At 29.1% G+C, this 22,004-nt stretch overlaps 1 protein-coding gene across 6 annotated transcripts in view; it reads left to right on the top strand.

The window, feature by feature from the left end:
* Positions 1-22,004, top strand: part of LOC129966072 (calcitonin gene-related peptide type 1 receptor-like) — a 461,349-nt gene that overhangs the window by 271,288 nt on the left and 168,057 nt on the right. For 4 of the 6 annotated variants that reach the window (XR_008784252.1, XM_056080436.1, XM_056080441.1 and 1 more), the window contains exon 1: positions 6,040-6,179. The exons of the other annotated variants lie outside the window; for them this stretch is intronic. The gene's annotated coding sequence lies outside the window, so the exon portion shown is untranslated. Of the gene's footprint in view, positions 1-6,039; positions 6,180-22,004 lie in introns of those variants that run through there. 6 annotated transcript variants of the gene reach the window in all.

Here is a 22,004-nt window from a genome sequence, read left to right on the forward strand (position 1 = left end):
TAGACAAATAGGGTTAATATATTTTATTTGGATTAGGATAGTTAAAATATAATATTTCATTTCTAGAACTTTATTGAATTAATATTAGACCTTTACTACAAGAATTATTATTATTATTATTATTTCTTACTTTACCTCTTACTTACCTTTACTATTCGAATTATTATAAATAATACTGATATTGATGATACGACTACACGGGTAGAAATAGTTTATTTGTATGTCTTCAATCACTAGTGATAAATAGAAATATCTAGCATCGTGTATGCATCAGTGATACTCTCACATTTTTCCATATAAAGATTAAATATTTATCTAAGAAAAAAAATAGCTAACTGTGTTTAAAAGTAATAATTGCATTTAAAAGCAAATTTAATTATAATGTCTAGCATTAATTAAAAATTTCGAATTTTAATTAAAGGTAAGAATTTATAAATATCTTCGAGTCATATCTTTTGACAATTAATTGCAGTATTATCTTTCTGTCTTTTTCCTATACGAGAAAATAAAATAAATGAATAAAAATAAAAGAATGATAACTGAAGAATTTAATTATATGAATAATCAACTAAGATATATTTCTAATGAATCAAAAAACAGAAAGAAAAAAATTCAATGAATGATTAAAAGATAAATAAGCAGACGATTCAAACACAAGAAAATGTTTATTTTTATTTATTAGTGATATCTAGAAAAAATATAAACATTCAAATACACTAACAAAATTATTTTTCTTTTTGTTATTAAAATTAAATTTTATCATAAATTCATTTATCTGCAGTTTAAATTATCCATTTTTGTTGCTCAATTTAAATTCATTTAAAAAAAAGCTTAGACAAATTTAGAATTTTTAATAATCATTTTGATTCTCAAACTATTTTAATTGTTCTTAAATTATTTATACAAACCTTCTAAAATATTTTATAAATTAATTAAAACTATTTATCGGAAACTCTGAAGTAATAAGAAATATCAGTTAATAAAGTTGACAAATCGATTAAAATTCTTAAATAACTTTTGTAACAAACACAATAAGTCAATTCAAATCAGGAAACAATTCGATTTATTTATTTTTCGATTATTAAGGAATTAGAATTTTCGATAATCAAATTTCGATTTTTCCAACTATTTTAAATGTTCCTAAATTATTTGTTAAAACCTTCTAAAATATTTGACAAATGAATTAAAACTATCTACCGGAAATTCTGAAGTAATAAGAAATATCAGTTGATAAAGTTGACAAATTCATTAAAATTCCTAAATAACTTTTATTTCAAACATAATAAGGCAATTTAAATCAGGAAACAATTCGATTTAATGCGCCATTTTCTTCTTATTGAAATTCTTAAATTTCACCGAATAGAATTCGAAACTTTCTAAACTCAACCATGCATATCAAAAGAAATAAAAATTGCGAAAACAAAAGTTCTATCAGGGGAAAAAAATAGTAGAGAAAATTCGAAAATGCATTTACGTCACCTGTCGAAAACCGCATGCTTTCGGAATCCAATCAAGACCTCATATCCGGACAAAGGAAACGGTTCACTTCCTTTCGCTTCGTAAGTTCAAGTGCATTAACACGTCACTTCCGCAAACACGGGACTACTGACTTAGAAAAGTCAAGGCTGAAGTAACTCAATAGAGAAAAAGCATTTTAATTATTTTCCTTTACCTCTTGATTTATCACATGGATATTCAGTCAGTCAGTTCTTTGGACTTAAAATACTTTTTTTCGGAAGATGGAAGTTGCATTATAAAAATAAAAATTTATTTTTCTATTGGGGTTTCTTGTGGTTTTTGTTGCTAATGGACACGCCAAACTCATTTTGATTATTTTTGCATTTTAATGGTAAACATCGGTTGAATTATTTTCGAGATTATATATATCTTTCTCTAAAAGGTTTCTTCTTCGATTAAACAATATTTTATGTTTACATTATACGCTTGATGTATTATACAATTTTTAAAATAAATTTTTATAATCATTTTCATATAATTATATAATTTTCTATACAATATTGTATAGATAAATAGTGCATCATCTCTACTAACAATAAAGATCAATATTTGTGTCTGTGCTTATTAGAAGTCTGCAGATCAAACCATCTGATCTCTTTTTTACAATTTTGGAATATATATATGTTGGTGAGTGGGAATGTGCATCTTAAAGGGTTGTGTTTAATTTACTTAAAATTTTAATTAATGAAATAATTAAAATTAAGCTAGATATTGATTTTCAGCGATAACTTCAGAAAATATATCACAAAATATAGTTTTACCCCGTTTTGAATTTAAAAAAAAAATAGATTGATTGCATAGTTGCCTAGGGGCCGCGTTGGCCTGGTGGTAAGGTCTCGGCTTCGGAACCGGAGGGTTTCAGGTTTGTGACCCTTATCCACCGAAGAACCGTCGTGTAAGGGGGTATGTTGCACGTTAAATCCGTAATGACCAAACGTCCTCCCACTGGTGTGGTGTGGAGAGGGGGTGCCAGCTCAGGTGTCGTCCTTGTCATCTGACAACGGTTCAAAATTACGAGGTCCGTCCCAAAATAGCCCTAGTGTTGCTTTAAAACGGGACGTTAATATAACTAAACCAAAACAAATTGCATAGTTGCCTTGTAATTAAAACTGTTTTTTATTATTTCATCAAATATTAAATCTCGTGATTTCTTCCATTGTTTATGATAAAGAATTGTGTTGAATATCTCTGTAATTCACAAGACGAACAAAATCTTTGAAGTTACTTTAGAGTGAAAGTTAAAAGATAGGTGATAGGGGCATTTACAATTATAATAGTGTTGTGATGTCGTGGGTTTGAAATCCAATAAAAAGGTTCATACACACAATAAACAGAACACATGTGAAGTAATTAAAATAGCACGGCTTCAGTGTCTAATAATTTGATGGAATTATTTTTACATTCATCAAGTTTTATTGGTGCTATTTAAATAAAATTAAATGTAGCCATAATTCTTGCCAACTAGTAATTGCATAAATGCAATATTAAGTTAAAACATCATAAGAGCAGTTGTGATCTAGTAGCAGCTTCGTCTTCGAAGTTCATAGCTTTGAAGTACTTCTTCGAAATTTAGCTTTTGAAGTTATTCGAGGTTCAAAAGCTAATTTCTGGATAGATTCTATTAGGATGTAGATCGTTAATAGTTAAACGTCCTCCCGCTGGTGTAAAATGAAAGTTCGAAAAATTGATATAACATTGTATATTATTGTATATAATGTCTATATATATATGTATATTATTGTATATAATTTGCTTTTTTAAAAAAAATTCTTATCTACTAGTATCCAAAGAGGCAGTATTGAAATCCACAAAAATTTGAGATTTTGACGAGTCTCCGCATTTCAGAACTCGGCGGGTCCGAAAAAAAAGTTTTAGAATAAAGTGTGTCTGTCTATAAAAACGATAACGCAAAATCGCTTGGACTAAACAGATTAAATTTGGCATAGAGTATTTACATTATATTTGTAAATTTTTATATCATTTTGAATTCTGTTAAATTTTGAAAGAATATTTAACAGACAGAAATACGTAGAAAATCTGTCTATATGTCCGAGAACAGGTGAAGAGAATAACTATGTAATGTAAAGATCCAGCTCGAAAAAATTTCCTACAAAAATTAAATATCTGTATCAAATTTTGAACTAAATTAATCTAGGAATTAAATTCCTGCCTGAGTGTATTATTGCATGCATTGGAACGTAATAACTAGAAACCATAAAGATTTAATGAAATGAATTTTGATGTATTTTTAACATCTTAAAGTGACAACCCTTATCACATTCTGAATCTAACCCGACAAATCTTTGATCATCTGTTTGTATTCCATATGCATGTAAAAACGATAACTCGAAAAAGCAATGATTTAAATAAATGAAATTTGGTATACGATCTTGTATTAAAATGACAGTTCTATGTAAAACTTTAGTTTTAATCGTTCAAAAAAAAAGGGGGGGGGAGGTTCGAAAATGCATATTTATTTTTTTAATATGTAATGGAAGATAATAAGCTCATGTGCGGGGAGTCTGAAAATAAAAAGTCGAATACACGTAGATTTTACGGCCGTATACAAGGAACATAGTTTAATGTTGGTGGTGATCATTTTAATTAGGATTTTATGCCTCTCATTAAATAAAATGCAAGAATTTTTCGGGAAGACCAATCCCATTCGTTTCACTTCACTTTTCAAAATAAATATCGATAGTTCGATTTTTCAACATTTTCATATAATTTTGCAGTATTGCATGCTTTTTGTTAACTTTAAAACTTAGTGAAGAAAATTACGTACGCTTTCTGTAACTTTTAATGGCGAGTGATTCAGTTGGAAATTTCCTGCAAATCTACGATTTCTAAAATGAATTATGTACCGAATTTCATTAATCAACCTTGTTACGTTTCTGAGCTATTGGACTCATATTTATTAAGGCAAAAAAGCAGAAATCGGAATGATCTTTGGCTAATTTATCTAATTACCACAGATGAATTAGCCAAAAATTAGATATATGCAATTTTGTTATAAAAAATATAAACTAATCCGAAAAATTTAATCAAATCTAAAATAGTAGATTTGTAACCAAACCACTGTATTTCCTTACTCTAAATTTTAGACTGGAATATATTTTCTTCTAATATGATACTTTAAGGTTCTCATTTCCGATTTCATCAAAAACACATAACAGCATGAGTGTGACTTTTTAGAATTTAAAAATATGAAACTAATAATGATTTGATATGGATTAATGAGAAATAATCAATTTTCATTTATCCACACAATTTAAAAATAATATGAAAATAAAAGCTTTACATTTCTCCAAAGGGAGGTGGATTTCAAATTAGGTTTAATAATTTGATTAATTTTAATCGTTTTATAAATGCAAAACTTATGAAAAAACTTCAAAACTATTTGCAATGGAATGAATTACCATGTATATCCAGCTTTATTCAAGTGTAGCCTGTCGCATAGTGTGCTTTTTATAGGAAATAATTTTTTATGCTGTTCAAATTAATAATGCTGAACTTTTCAATCAAAATAATTCCAATTATTTACAAAGATTCAGTATTAACTCACAAAACGGAATTATTGTATCCCATAATTACTTGAGATTTTTATCAAATTTCCGTTTCTTTATAAATGTATTTTATTAAAAGTATAGAAGGTTAAATAAAAAGAAATCACCAATTATTGTATTAACTTTTAATTATCTATAAAAAGGTTTAATCATCAACTTCAGGTTTCATACATCTGTAGTCTTCTAGAATGATCGAATTCAATATTCCGTTAATAAGATTTATTATTATTTACATTGCTTTATCAGTATAAAAAATTTAAGCTGACTGTTTCATTTAATTAGGCCTTATAATTTAAGCTCGAAAAGTTTTAAAATAATAATTTACTTAATAAAATAAAATATTTTTTTAATTAAAATAATAAAATAATTATAATAATAAATAAATTAGTAAGACATTTACAAGTTTAAAAATTAACCAAATCCTTACATTTTTATCGAATGTAACTCTGTAAGTAAGATTTAATCCCAATTTACAACTTCGAACGGAAAAAACATTAGTTCTGGATGATTAATTATTATACATTGTAACAATAACGACATATATATTAACTTACCTGTCAACGAGGATAATTATGAATTGTCTTTTAGCTTTACAAATCAGTTACCTCTTTCAACTCAATACTTAAATACAATGGATAACAGCAATTTTCAACTAGCCTGAAAATAAAAAGAAGAAAAAAAAAATATTTTAAAAAAATCCCATGTTTATTGCAAATTGTTTGACTTCTCAAGCGGTAAGTAACTACTAGACACCGTGACGTACACATCGTTTGTTTTGATTAAGGAAAATAAACAAGAAAAAAGCTGTGAAGATCGCTGGGCGAAGCGCAAAAAGTCTATTTTGTATCCGTCCGCCGCTTTTAAGACTACGCGTTTATAAATAGTTCTTCAATATTTTTTCCGCTGGGCGGGAAGATTTGTCTGCTGTTGATTTTCGTTCGAAAGTGAGAAAGAATCGGAGCAGGAATGTGAACGTGTGGGATTAAAGCGCTTTGTCAAAGCGTTATCAGATGGGGACAGATTTATTTAACTTTTTCCTGTGTGACGGATGGATTTCGATACATAAATACTAGTTTTTGGTCTAAGTTTTCACAGGTAAGTTGTAGTTTTGAATTCGATATTTTCTGATTGTTGAAATTTTAATTGTTTCATAATATTGATAAAAAATTTCTAAGGGTATAATTGTTTTTGAATAATAGAATAATTAGAATCGCTTTTCTGGAGATTCCAATTTACATTTGTATGATTTGTATGTATGTGTTTTTTTAGTTTTTTGTATTTTTAAAAGAACATTTTTACAATAAATTTTCGATTCTTAGCATTTATAAAAAGCATAGTGCTAGAGTGTCATTGTAATTTTATGTACTTTTGCAATCTTATGGAGTATAATAAGTATTGAAAAATTGACTGATTTTTTTTTTTTTTTGAAATCTTCAGTTATATTCCATTATGGAATATGATTTTAAAAACATGGTTTTTAGGATTTTCATTGTCCAAATTATGTAATAATAAAATATTTCTCGATAACATTTAAAAACAAAATTATCAAACGCTTAAAATTTGAGTTTTTCGAACAATTATCGGAATATATCGTAATTCTTTTACCTACCTAATTATAATATTAATACTCTAGCATTAATTACATATAAATAGAACAAAATGACTTTAATAATATTTTTCTACATGCTTAAAAGTTTGATTCGCTATATCGTTATTTTTACAGATCTTAGATAACTTTGAATTATTATTGAATGTATTTTATGATAATTCAAGATTTATATATTTTATTTTTAAGATTTTTGTGCTTTTAATTATCATTACAGTTCCATTTTCATTGTAAAATGCCTTTTATTTTTCACTTATTAAAATTTTTATTCTAAGATGTCTTAAAACATTTTTCAATCGACGTTCTTATTTACTTGGTTCAAATAATATTTATTCTAATTGTTGCAAATTGCTTTTGATTTTAAATTGTAAACTGATTTGAACTTTGGAGTTATTTTAAATTGTGAACTGATTTTAACTTTGGAGTTACACTTTAATGTAAGTGTATAAATAATGTTTCAATTACTATTTTTAGTATATTAATTTTAATATGTTGGCCATCATATTGATAAAAATAAGATATAAAAATTAAAAAAAAAAAAAAAAAACACGGATTAATTTTCAAAACGTTAATTTTTTTCTCAAAATTTTCGTAAAAATTAAATTTACTTTATTAGCATACAATTAAATAAAATTTCTATGTGAGAAATAAAAAATTAATTAAAATTTAAACTTACTAATTAAGAAAATTTAATAAATAAAAGAACTTCAGCGACTTTAAAAAGGACTTTTATTTTAATCTGAGAAAAAAAAGCAGCAGAAAATAAGCAATTATAAGAGTTTTCGGGGTGGTATTTGCATAAAATTTTCTTAGATTTATTTATTTTTAATTAACGGAATAAAATATTCCCTATTTAATTATGAGACATAATGAAATATGGATTAATAATATATTTATATATAAAATATTCTTTTATTGAATCTACCATAACACATGCAATTTCTCTAAATATAAAATGTAAAAGTTCGTTTGAATTCCAAACACGTATTACAAAAGATATAAAACGAATAGCTGCTATTAGTAGTTTAATTATTTTTTGACTCTGTGAATCCGTGCAAATATGATCTTCAAATATAAAACATAACGTGATATCATATATTTTAAATTGAAAAATCTGTTTTCTGTAGTCAGCGATTCTTTTTTAAATCGCTAACATCGGCTGATCCGATTTCTTTTCAGATAAAAGCGAACATATTTTATAAGCTATCAATATGCAGTGTTTATACGTAATTTGTAGCAAGATTTTAAACTTTGACTAACGTACCATTAATGTTACAGTGCATTATATTTGGTGGTACAATCGGTGGTGGATTTAGATACTTTGCGTGTTTAAGCAGTATAAATATGGTCCCTCTATCAATAAATTAATCGATTTAATTTCCATTTTTACATATTTTTACATGTTAATGATTTATTTTAGGTTAATCATTATTTATTAACTTTGTGAAAATGAATTCCTTTTATTTTATTTTTCTAATATGACGCCAAATGCCTGTCATCAACGTTTGTATTCCATATCTATTGAAGCAGATACTCCATGTTTATAAACATTCCAATATTTAAGTGAACGCATTGAAAAAATAGCAATCGTATTAATTATACTTTATGAAGTATTAAAAATATTTTGATATTTTATAAATCATAGAATTTGTATGTTTAATTTGACAACTAGACTACCTAATCGAAAATCCATCTAGGTGGACTAGGCGTATAATTTTAACATAAAAATTTATTTTAATGTAAAATAACACCTCATTTGACATTTTAACAAATTGAATTGTATAATTTTAAGATCTTTTATTTTAAAAGATAAACACTAAAATTAGGATGCATTTTTTAAAAGTAGAAAATATTTAAGTAATGGTACATAGTTTTAATATATATATATATATATATAAATATATTCCGCTTTAAATAGTTTTACCACGAAATGATATGATTTGTATGTAACATTACTATTACACCAATTGCAAAATTTCATGGAATTGTAATTACACCTTTCATCTCTATCAACTATTAACAGGACATTTCAGAATTACTCTGCGTAAGAAGCGTAATACTGTATTATTCGTCTTAAGCAAATACAAATCCTTTTATATTTTAAAGTATTTTTTTTCCTTCAGACTCGTATGTCTTTCATTTATAAGGACATACATTAGTTGGTACTTAATTTCAGATTCGTCATTTTTGAGCACATGGGGTTGAAACACTTTAATAATTCTTTTACCGAAAAAGATTACGAAATCTAACACAAACCGAAAAAGGGAGGCAGACGAACATTCTATTCAACTCTCCGCTCTTTGATGTTTTTAAATTCTGGAATATGTTCCTCGGAAAACTTTATCTGCCCGCATTTCAATCAAAATTTTTGTTGAAGGTTGTTTGAGAACTTCGCTGGTTTTGCTCCGGCGTTTGTCTCTTAAATCAAAGGGCACCGCATCTCCAGATGAACTTCTCCTGGAATTAGAAATGAGGCAAAGAAAGAGTGGGAACGCTGCTAGAAGAGGAAGAGAACGATTTTCTGATCTTTATTCTCGTTTGGCGTTTTCTTTTGGTGGATAATTTTTTTTTTCTTTTTGTAGAATTTAGTAAGTTATAAATCCGTTTTTACGCTTCAAAAATGATTGAGCTTATTTGGCATTTTGAGTGGGAAGCGCTAGACTATTTAGAGTAATATGATCGTTTACAATCGTGTAAAATAAAATTTAATCGCTGAAATTTATTATTATCAGATTATATATCTTATATTATAAAGATGTTGCTAATTACTTATAATGCAATTTTTTTCGAGTCTCATTTCATGATTGTAGAGAATTTAATTTTTTTTCTACATACACGATGGCGTGTTTGATGGCGTAACTGTGCGTTTAATTGCATATGCGATAAAAAAACAACAACTAATGAATAAAATGAAACAAAATTTCATGAAATCTCTGTGAAAAGCGTGGGACGATGAATTCTGCAAAACATTGTCTCCTAAATTAGAAATTTTAATGTTGTCGGAACTGACGGCAAGTTAAAAATGATAAGGAACGTGCTGACAATGGATATGCAAAATTTCATTAAAGTTAGAGGGATAAAAATTGCAAAAATGAATGGCATATGCAGTGAAACTTGCTGAAAATAAATCTTTTTTTTTAATAAACCTGTGGCTCTTTCTCCTTGAGCAACATGGCCTATGTTCTCTGCTTCTCAGTATAAAAGATGATGTTGCGGCGACTTCGTTACAGAAAGTAGCCTACAGCCAACTAGAAACAATTATTAATATTATTTCATTTTTTCACGCTTTTTACAGTGCATATGTAATTCGTAAGTGAAATTATGCCCACTTTGACATGGAAGATCAGAACATTGAAAATGCTATTCTTTTTTTTTTCAATGAGCCCCTGATGGTGATTAGTAAAATATTTTTTCTGCAAGTTTTAAATTATATTTTATTCATTTCTGTATGTGCATTTTTTATCATCTACGATACTTAGTTTAATTGGTTCTCCATGCTTTGCTGTGCATTTATTAACATTTTTATTATTATTATTATTTCGGAGCTGCAAAAATCTTGGCTTACTTATTATTTTGTAGAATTCATCTCCCTATACTTTCCACGATTTGTATATAGGACATTTGGTTTTATTCCGCTCATTAGATTTTGTTGTAAATGATTCGAAATAGAGAAAATTAATTTATGGCCGATTTGTATTTTCCTGCATGCTGACGAGATTTTTTATTCATATAAATATAGCTTTCGATTCAAAACCTATACATGACCTTATTAAATTCTTAGTTAAATTGATATTCCATCTTTGATATCGAGTGGAAAATATTTTTGCAATAAATTTAGTATTTTTGATTTGTAATCAGGTGATACCAAATTGATAGTTTTTAACATCTGGACATTGCTAATGCTGGAAAAAAAGTGGCGTTACAATAATTAATTAATAAATAGTTTAATTGTAATTTTAATGGTAGTGCTTTAATATCAAAAATCGAGCTACCCCTGCCATGCCAAAGCGTAAAGGGAAACATGGCCGGCGTAGTCAGTCACTAAAATAAATTCAAAATGCCCCCCCCCCCATTACTATGCAGCTCTTGCACTCGCCACCCATTTAGAAGTATGATCCAACATCGATATAGGGGTAGCTTAACTCCACATCATTTCTATACTTACCAGGGAAGAGAAAACCTGCTTTTACTGTAACTTCTTCGCTGATATCTGATACCCCCCCCCCCCTTTCTCCACTGATTTTTCAATGTCAATTTCCGTTTTTATACTGGCTATCAGATTCATCCAGTAATCATGTTAATGACAAGACTTTTGAGATAAGTTGCCGTTAAATGTTCATGGCTTTCCTCAGTTTCTGCAATCAATTTAAAAATACAAAATATTTTTCTTTTCGAGACTCCCTTTCAAATAATTTTCTAACGCTAATAAAATACCTTTCGATTTATATGCATTTTTCATTTTAATTTAATGTGGCCGAATTTAAAAGAAAGATCATATATATAACTTGCCGTTGCTCAAATAATTGATGGATATTATGCAAGTTTTGTATATTCATGATAAAACACATTTCATCGAAAATGTGTTCTTCTTAATGTATATTATACCTTTCAAAATGTTGAATTACACAGTAAAAAATGAGATAGTAGAAAATTATTTCATAAATTTGACTTGAGATTATTACAATTTAAAATTTATAAAATCTTAATTTAATAAAATAAAAGCTCAATCCTTTAAATCTCTATAATTTTTTGTAGAAAATAAATCACATACATTTTTACTAACTGCGGCTAAATATGCTTCAATTAAAAATGACACGCCAGTAAATCATTAACTAATCTAATAAACTTTCTTTTTATCGTTTAAATAATTTCTAACTTTACGTAGTTAACGTTATTACTACGTAACTTAGACTATTACGTAGTTAATAGTCTAAGCTGTCACTATTATGCTGCTAATGGTAAAAGAAATAGGGTGGTCAGCTGCATTGTGTGTGTGTGTGTGTGTGTGTGTGTGTGTGTGTGTGCGTGTGTGTGTGTGTGCGTGTGTGCGTGCGTGCGTGCGTGCGTGCGTGCGTGCGTGCGTGCGTGCGTGCGTGTGTGTGTGTGTGTGTGTGTGTGTGTGTGTGTCTTATAGTGAAATATCCCGCTTTTCAATGCTTTAGAACTTTTTTTAATTAAGTTTTATTAACATATTATTTATGAACTTTGAACTATTCTATTTCAGTAGTTGGCGATGATAACTTTTTGATTAATGGAAAAAATGTAGCATCAAAACGTTTTACTTATAAACGACATTAAAAACTATATAAGTTGCAATTATAAAATGTAGAAATAAAAATATTTTTTCATTATATACAAAGCAAAATGATACTATAATTCTTGGCACAGATACGAAATTTGAATGTCAATATTTTATTTGGAATAAGGATTTAATTTAGATTTTTTTTATAACAACGGATTTTTATATCATAGAACTTTTATATTCGTATTTTTAAATGCATTTAATAGAGAAAAGTATATCTTTTTGAAACATTCAGAGCGCTATATTCTTTCTTTGAGTTTTTGTGGAAAAAGTAATAAATTTGTAAATGTGTCTTCATGATTTATTTTAAAATAAATTTCATTTTTCAAAGAAATTCAACGAAGTAAAAATAAATAGAAGTTATAATTACTAAAAAGAATATTTTAAATAAAAATTTTCCGTATTTAATACGGTTTAGTCAATGATATACAGACATTTATTTAATTTTCTAAAAAAGTAATAATATAACATGAAAGAGACAGTGGGAAATAGTTTTGAAACTTTTCATGAAAGACTTATTTAAACAATTTCATATCAGAAAAAATTTTAATTAATTAGGAAAAAATTTGTAACTTCTATAATACTGAATTACAACTTTCAAAGCTGAAAGTATTTATTCAGTATAAATAAATAAAAAGAAAAACTTTAGGAAAAAAAGAAATATTTAGTAAACGATAGGTTTAAAAAAATAATTATTTCTTGCATTGATATATCAGCAATGGATTCTCTGATTAGATTACTCGGTAGAGAAAGTATGAGGGAATAACTGCTTAAAATAGTTTTAAAAGTTGAAAAGGCAAGCAATGTGTTTATACATATTTTTGAGAAGCAATTTTAGAATGCGGGGATTTTAACTTTGTGAAGTATTTTTCTTCCACCCAATTCACGCCATTCTGCTAATTTATCCATGGGCAGATAATAATTGTTAAGTTTCAAGTTAACCAAAATATTTGCTCACTTTAAAGAATTGATAAAGTCTTATCTATATAAAAAATAAGACACCTACTTAATGTCTTATCGGAAGTTTTTGCTCTTTTCGCTCTTTTTTGAAAGTATGATTATATAAAAATAAAAACCTGTGAGAATCGCGAAAATATTATCAATTTTTGTCACTGAATTGAAAAAAGTGTATAATATTAAAATATTTAGTTGTTTAAAAACTTTTTTCAATTTTTAAATGCTGCTAAGATTAAAAAGCCGTTTCACTTTCTTTGTAATTGGGTCATTTATATTAAGCTAGCCACTTTCGATATCTATCCTTAGTAAATTTGATAATAATAAAAAAAGCTTTCGGGGCTTTTAAGGAGACTGCATTGTTTATGAATTTTCTTCTTTATAGCAGCACCATGAGTTCTTTATTGTATCATGTAATTTTTCAATCAATGCATATGAAATAATTTCTTGATATTTTGTCTGCACGCTATTATATGATATTTTATGCTTAAGAATGCTTTAGAATTCAATAATTCTATAGCAGATGAATGCAGAAGGAAAAGGATTTCTATTAATTCGTATTTTTATGTTAAATAGCAGATTAAAGTGAATGCAGGCCTTTTTAATGATATGGTTTTTTCCTCGATTACGATTAGGAGAAAATTTATGTCTCAATTGATAGCTGTCATTTCATCAATTGTCATACCATCATGAAATGCAAGAACATCATTGTTAAAAATATTAAAATAATTTCCCGCTTTAAAATCTATTTAGATGGGATATTTATCAAATATTATAAATATTCATTGCGGATTATTTTTTCAATACTTTCTTTTCCTTTTCCCTTTCTTTTGATGCTCGATGTAGAAAGAAACAGATTTACTTTCTCGTATATGAAATATTGTAATCGTTATGTATATCGTTATTGTAATCGTTATGCATATCGTTATTGTAATCGTAATCGTTATGATGCATTATGGCGAATCTTCACCTTTCAGATTTTCCTGAATTCGAAAAACGAATTTTTGTCATCACATCTGCCTGTCTGTCAGTATATGAATGCGATAGTTCAAAAATACTTTTACCTAGAATGGATGAAATTTGATTTATGCTTCCGACCACATTTAGATTTTTCTCACATTTTGAACAAAATCCATTTACAAGAAGTCTGTCTGACTGATACGACGAATGTTCGAGTACAAGTGCACTCGATAGCTCCAAAGCACAAAGAGCTAGATACATAATATTTGGTATATAGGTATAGCATTCAAATTATAGATTCCTATCAAATTTTGAATCATCGTTGTCAAACGGTAAATCAACTATGGGTATGAGTATGTAAACTCAAAAACTTAAAACAATGAAATACATTACATGAGTTTAATTGTACGTGTCATATTTGAATATTAATCGACAGGCAAAGAAGACGTCGAATGTATATTATCACCATAGATTCACGCCAAAGATGCATATTTCATAACTATCGTTCACCAATGCCATGCAAATTATTTGCGGCCTTACCAAAGGTCTACAATTTCTACAATTTTATGCGGGAAGAAGGGATAAAAAAAAATTAATCGAGAGTGAGCGAGAAAGGTTTGGGGGGACTACTTCCGTGAATTCTATCTAAGTTTCATTTATTATTATTTTTTCTCTGATTTGGATATTTCGAGCTGAAATATAAAAAAACACGATATGAAATACAGAATTTAAATATTAAAGACTCAGTTTTATTATATATATATATATATATATATATATATATATATATATATATATATATATATATATATATAATGCACTTATTTATCGTTAAAAGCATTAACTTCTCCTTTTGCATCATGTTTTCACAGCACGAGCTTGCATAAATAGGTATAATAAAAATTTTAAAATTTCTACAAAGCAATTTTTTAAACCAAAATTAAGGGCTGAATATAAAACAGCAATAGGATAAAGAAGCAAAATAAAATCAAATACATACTCAGAAATAGCAAATATAAAAACACATCAATACGGAAGCAAACATATAAACTGACAAACGAAACTCCATGAGAACTAGAAGTGAAAATTTCAATTTTGAAAACATTTTATTGAAGTAAACAATTCAAGAAAAAAATCTTAAAGGAAAGAGAAAACAAGTATACAAAATAATTTAGAGTGGGAAAAAAATAATAAAATGTGGGGAAAACCTAAAGAAAAGATACAGAAAAAACAAGAAGAAATAATAATAAAAAGCAAAATGAACAATAGTGGACAAAATAGTTTTATAGTAGGAACATAAATTCTAGACTAAAGTAAACATGCGAATAAGTTTACAAAATATATAAAAGAGAATTTTTATTAACAAATGAAATGAAAGTGAATGGCCAATCCTTTGTTGAAATACCAATGCATCAATCCTGCGTATGCAGGCTTCTTTAAATAATATGTTATACATCTTGAATTTCTCATAAAATATAGTCACGTTTTACGTGTAAGAACAAAGTATTAAAAAAAGGTCCTGATAAGGTCTTGTGTGATGTTATTGTAAAAAAATAATGAGAGTGCTATAAAAAAAAATATTCAAAATACGTTAAAGAAAAATGGAAGTTGTACAAAACAAAATTTATGCCCTTCTTATTAAGGAAAACAAAATTTTCATATAAAAAACAAGAAATTAAAATTAACCTATTTGCTACAACTTAGTAAGTTTTAATGACCTTTCGAATTGCATCTCATTACATTTTTCACGCAAAGACAGTTTATATCCATTGGACTGAACAACTGCAACTAACCAGAGAAGAATTCCTTGGTTAGGAATATCTCCAATTCTAAGCAAATTCATAAGGCATAAAGTGAATTGTGATCTCGCATATACGTGTTTGAAAATTCCTTCAGATAATCCAAGTCAGTAGAAATCATCCATTGTCACACTCATTACAACTGCAAATATATTGCGCGAATCGTTTCTCGCCTTGTCGACATCAAAAATAGGAACTGATTCCTAAAGAAGCAGAGGATTTTTTTTCCGAATTGGCGTGTATTTCCAGATTGATTTGAAAATTTATTTTACCTTCAATAGCATTTTCAGTTTGGGAACAAAAGGTATACAAAATATCCATTTCATTTTTGGAATATGAATGAGCTTCATTCTTTGCCGGTTTCTTATTTCACATTCTATAGAATGCTAAAGAAATGTGGATAGTTTCATGTATTACCGGCTAGTTTTAAATATTATATACAATGTCCAGGCATTCTATAGAATGGCGGACTTCATACTTTTCCGGTAATAATATAAAGTTTTTTCATCGATTTAGTTTTCTTGGTCTAATAAAGAAAATATAAATTCTGCTTCAGTTCCGTTTCATCATATATTGACATCACTTACTATTGTACTATATCATGATTAATATTATCATTTGTTATCATCATTAATGATTGCATTTTAAACTGAAAAACTGTCATGAATCCATCAGATTTTTTATGCATATTTATGGATTTTAAAAATTTCTCGTTGGAAGTTTTTTTTTATTTTAATTTCAATCAAAAGTATTATATTTTAGTACATATTATAAAACATTTACATTTAAATAAAAATATGTTTCCTTTATTTTAGAATTTCAACAATTTAATTTATTTTAAATTATTTTGTGTATAAATAACTGGAGCCATTGTTGATATTTGTAGAATTGACAAAAAATGATAATACGTTTACATTATATGTTCATTAAAATTTGTCTTAAAAAATATAGCGTTTCCTTAAATACATGATAAATGTTTAGTTTTTTTCATGCTTGAAATATTTTCTTTGCAAACAAACAATACTGGTCCATGGTTTTTTTTGGAAATTCTAACTTGACAATTGGTAAAATTTTTCAATTTCCATATTCGCGAAACGATAACCTCGGGAAAACACGCCATATTTAAAAAAAACAAAAACTTATCCTAATATTCTATGGAAAATTTGGAAACTTTACCTAAAAAAAATCCGCAATTATTTGTGTATTATTAATGAAAATTGAGTAATGAATTCTGAATCGACAACTTAACCATTAATAAAAGTTTCATTAATCATGGCAATATTTTTCTTCCCCAAAAACATGTTTATTCTTGAAGGTCAAACAAACCATTAGCTCAAAATAAGCGCGTTTCGGAAACTTTCGGCAGATATGGATCCCATTATAGGTTTTTGAGTCTTTTTCCGTGCCTGATTATTTTGTTGGTCGTCTTGATGTCACGATTATTCGACATAACGACAGCTGAACTTCGTGTGTATTATAAGAAACTAAAGACGTTGTCAAGGTGCAACTTCTAGCGTGTTTGCAGTTTCAGAGCTGCTCAGTCAAAATATATAATTTTCTCGAAGAAAAATGTAATTGACCGGATGATACATATAGCCTTGAAAAGGTTGGGTCATATACTTCCATGTTTTTAAAAAGGCATGTATCTTTTCATGCAATATATAATGCATATTTCATTGCAAGTTTTTAATTGCTGCCATATTTTTGTACATTTCTCTCAGATTATTATCATCCTTATATAATTAAAGCTTAATAACGTTTGTAATTTATCATTGCGGCAGATGTAGTGTTTTGTCGGCGCATTCTAAAACCCTCCGTGCCTTTGCGCATGCGCTAGGATGGGTTTAATTCAACTAAGTAGGGGTGAGAGGAAAGATGAAGGAAGGGATTTTTACATTTAACAATATAGTAATTTCCGTAAATGCGAACATTTATCCGTGTCTCACTCCTTATTGAGATAGAAACCTCCAAAAGTTGTCGTCTGAGGATACTGAAACGAAAGGTATCCGTTATTAAAAGAATTAAATAAATGGGAATTCAAAAAATGCTCCATTCAAATGTTAATATATCTTTCAATAAATATTATATATATTATAAAAAGAACGTACACGCTTGAAAATAAAAATATTTCCGCCTTTATTCTCTCCCGAATCGGGCCGTGGTGGCCTGGTGGTAAGGTCTCGGCTCGGAGCCGGAGGGTATCAGGTTCGAGACCCTATTCCACTGAAGAACCGCCGTGTAAGGGGGTCTGTTGCACGTTAAATCCGTCCTGACCAAACGTCCTCCCGCTGGTGTGGTGTGGAGAGGGAGGTATTAGCTCAGGTGTCGTCCTCGTCATCTGACCACGGTTCAAAATTACGAGGTCCGTCCCAAAATAGCCCTTGTGTTGCTTCAAACGGGACGTTAATATAACTAAACTAAACTAAACTAATCTCTCCCGAATGTCGTGTAACTGTAAAAATGCTTGTTATTTGTCAGATACTTAACACCTTGATTGCCTTGGAGGTTATCGGTGACCGTCGAACTCAATAAATTACATTGTAAGAAATTCAGCGCGGCAATTAATGTGTTAAAGTGGTATGCTTTCCTTAAAATAATATTTATTGCATTAGAATTACTTGATGACACAATGTCCAAACTGTTTGAAAAACTAGCTTCAGAATTACTTAGTCTTAGTTAGCCCCACGACAACCCGCCTATCCGAAAGGATGCAAGGCCTTTAAGGCCCTCGGAATCGATGTTTAATTTTGAATCATTTAAAAAACAGATGGATATTATCACATAGGGCTCACAACGATTTGCTTTTGCTCTCTCTTTCTCCGTTGGTAAGGCTTTAACTTCAGTGCCGAAATATAGATTCAAACTTCAAGCAAGATTCCTTTATCCTGCTGGATTGATATACATTCATTCAGATGGTCAAGGCTCAAGCATTTTCCCGCTCTGGTGTGCTGAGGGCGGTTTCTTTTTTACCATTGTGTCCTGCTGGTAAGCCGCATTCTGTTTTGGAATCGAAGATGATATCTGGATTTTAAATTAGGTTTCGCAGAAAACTTAAAATCTGATGTTAACAGCCAAATATCTTGTCGTTTTTGTGCCTTAGAGATTTGGGAAAGCGAGTCTCAAATATCAATTGATCTGATCACAGTTCAAAATTACAATGTATGTTCTAAAATATTCCTTGTATAGTTCTAAAATTGGTAGTCTATCCAACTTAATGGTATGTCGAGTTGAAGAGAGGTAGAAATCAGTTAATTTCAAAATTTCGTGTAAGACTTTATCAAACTGTGCCTTCTAGCTAGATTGTTGCATCATTTCAGTACCTTGGAAATGTTTTATTAAAACGATATTTACAAAATACTATCAATGATGTGATTTCTATGTAACCAATTCCCTTAGGATTTTATAAACTACTTAAATGCCACTACAACTTTTTAAAGATTGTTCAATTCATATGCGATTATTTATTTCAGAAAATGAAACCTTTTTATCACCTTCTTTCTCTTGCATTAAAAAAGAAGAACAAAAGCTAAAATATTGCCCCAGATTTCTGAACTTTGTCAGAATAAGTTCGATTCCTGGAGTTCTAAATGGCAAGTTTTTTTTCCTTGTCTGAAACATTTAACCTTCAATATTTATCTTAATCCTGAACAATTTAATTATCGATTTTATATGTTTATTCCTTATTCTTGTTTGTTCCTTTGATTCTATGCGCATTTAAAAATAGAAAATCACTAAATAACGTGAAAAATAGACAAAGTAAATAAACAAAGGAAGGGTTGTCATGATGCGTAGTTGTGTGTCTCGTATTCGCACGCGGCCGTGGTGGCCTGGTGGTAAGGTCTCGGCTTGTGAGCCGTAGGGTTTCAGGTTCGAGACCCGATTCCACTGAAGAACCGTCGTGTAAGGGGGTCTGTTGCACGTTAAATCCGTCGTGCCAAACGTCCTCCCACTGGTGTGGTGTGGAGAGGGAAGTGCCAGCTCAGGTGTCGTCCTCGTCATCTGACCGCGGTTCAAAATTACGAGGTCCGTCCCAAAATAGCCCTAGTGCTGCTTTACAATGGGACGTTAATATAACTGAACTAAACTAAACGTATTCATGCGCAGCTACATTTAGCACAACTGGGAAACTGCAGTGAATATCTTTCATTTCAATAATATTCTATGAAACCTTTATACAACAAAATGTGTTTCACTCTGCATAGTTGATTTTCGTTTCATAATAGGCGTATAATCCCATCACAATAAATTTTTAGGAGACGCAACAGAAAATGAATTCCATCCTTGACTTGATTCAATAATAGCTCTAAATTTTCATAGGCTAATCAGTTTCAGTGGATCGAATGCTTCTCAATACACTAAAAACATCTGTTACAGTTAATAGCAATCTTAAGATGTTGATCCTGAAAGATTTAATATCTTTATTTTAAAAAAAAAAGAGTAAAAACAAATAAAGCTCTTTATCACAAGAAATAAAAAAAAAAAATCAACTTAAAATTTTCAGAGAATTGGTATTGCTAAACTAAATGGAAATAACTCTATACAAAATCATAAAAGACTACTCTAATCCACTCAAATTCACATAACAATTTTCAATGATCGGAGCGTTTCGATAGTATAGGCAAGAATTGTGGTGGATTCCTAATGCCCATCGACGCTCAATGTACATTTCTTCTCGAAAGAGAGAATATCGTCATGGGTAACGAGTAGTCAACGCCACACGATTTATCACCCAGCAGTGTGAGCGAGAACCAACCACCATACAGGAAGCTTTTCATTCTTATAACCGAAGCGCTGTCCAGGGGGATAATCAGCCATCTGACTCTCCGACCCTCCACGAAGGCACACGGATTTAAACCATAAAACTGAATGACCGGACCGCCGCAACAGCAACACTGGTGGGTACTGTGGTTGAGTCCTAAGGTCCATCACTGACCACGGTACAATCCTCCCCTAAGGAAGTACGTCCCGTCAACGATGTGAGGAGTCAGATCCCCCACCTATTTGTGTACCCTCCAGGGTGGCGCGATCCAACCATCATGCCGGAAGCATCTCATCCTCATTCCGAGGTGCCCCCCCGGGGGTCCTCCATGGGGATAATCTTATATGTAACAAAAACAAAAGAAACAGCAACAAACCAAAGTAATTTCCTTCCGCACGATGGGAATGAATAAACTTTTCTAACAATTAAAAATATCAGAAAACAAATTTCAGACAATATTTTGGAAATATGTTTAATTGAAATACAATGGATAAAACAAACAGCAATAACATTTAATTTCATTGGATATTAATTATATGTATATCCTTTTATTATCCAACAGAAAATGGGTATTTTTTTCTTTTTTTAAATAATACCTACTTCTCACGCAATATAATTAATCCACTTTCATATTTGTGTATATTATATAAGATTTATGAGCGGGTACTGTCACAACATGAGAATTATCCATTAATTCAAATATGATAAACAGTGTCGGTCTCTTTTGGTTGATGCAGAAGTAAAATTACAGGTTTAAGAGAATAAAGTAATCCAGAAAAGAAAATATTATTAGCATTTTTTTTTCAATATTTATTTTTAATTTTCAGATATTTTTCTCTTAACTAAAAACAGTTTTGAAATTGTAGACCGAATGTCGTAGTTCAACAATATTTTACGCTTGATACTTCTATCTTATATTTGATTGCTTTAATTGCGTCAATTGTTGCATATTAATAATTATTTGCATCACACAATTTGCATAAATATAATTTTTCTAATAAAAAAATTCTTATAGATGTAGCTTCTTTTCTTTCTCTTCAATGAACCAATTTTAGATCGCACAGTTTACATTTAATTCTTTGTACTCGGATGGTGCTTCGCACTAATCATTCAAAGCGATGCACCATTCTGACGTTTTATTTATTTATTTTTTAAATTTTGATTTTTAAAAAATACCTCAAGAATGGCAAGAAGATGTAGATTAATATTTCGGTAAAATTCAACTTAAAACTATAATAAATATTTTTTATAGCAGTAAGCAAGTCCTTGTGTTAACTGAATAATTTTTGCACCGAATTATTTTTCCGAGTTTAAAGGGTAAATATACCAGTCAAAAAACATTATCAAGTTGAATTCAAGTTTTTTTCATTCTAGAATTGAAATATCAAACATAAAATAATTTTTTAATTAATTTATAGAAGCTGATAAGCACTGCTACAATTACTCATTCGTTTTATAATCAGTGATGTATTCATTTAAATCGTTTTTAGTTATGTTATTCAACAATAAATTTTGAGGCGAGGTGGCCTGATGGTAAGGT

The sequence above is a fragment of the Argiope bruennichi genome, chromosome 4, assembly GCF_947563725.1.
Source record: "Argiope bruennichi chromosome 4, qqArgBrue1.1, whole genome shotgun sequence".
In the NCBI taxonomy this organism is placed as follows: Eukaryota; Metazoa; Arthropoda; class Arachnida; order Araneae; family Araneidae; genus Argiope; species Argiope bruennichi.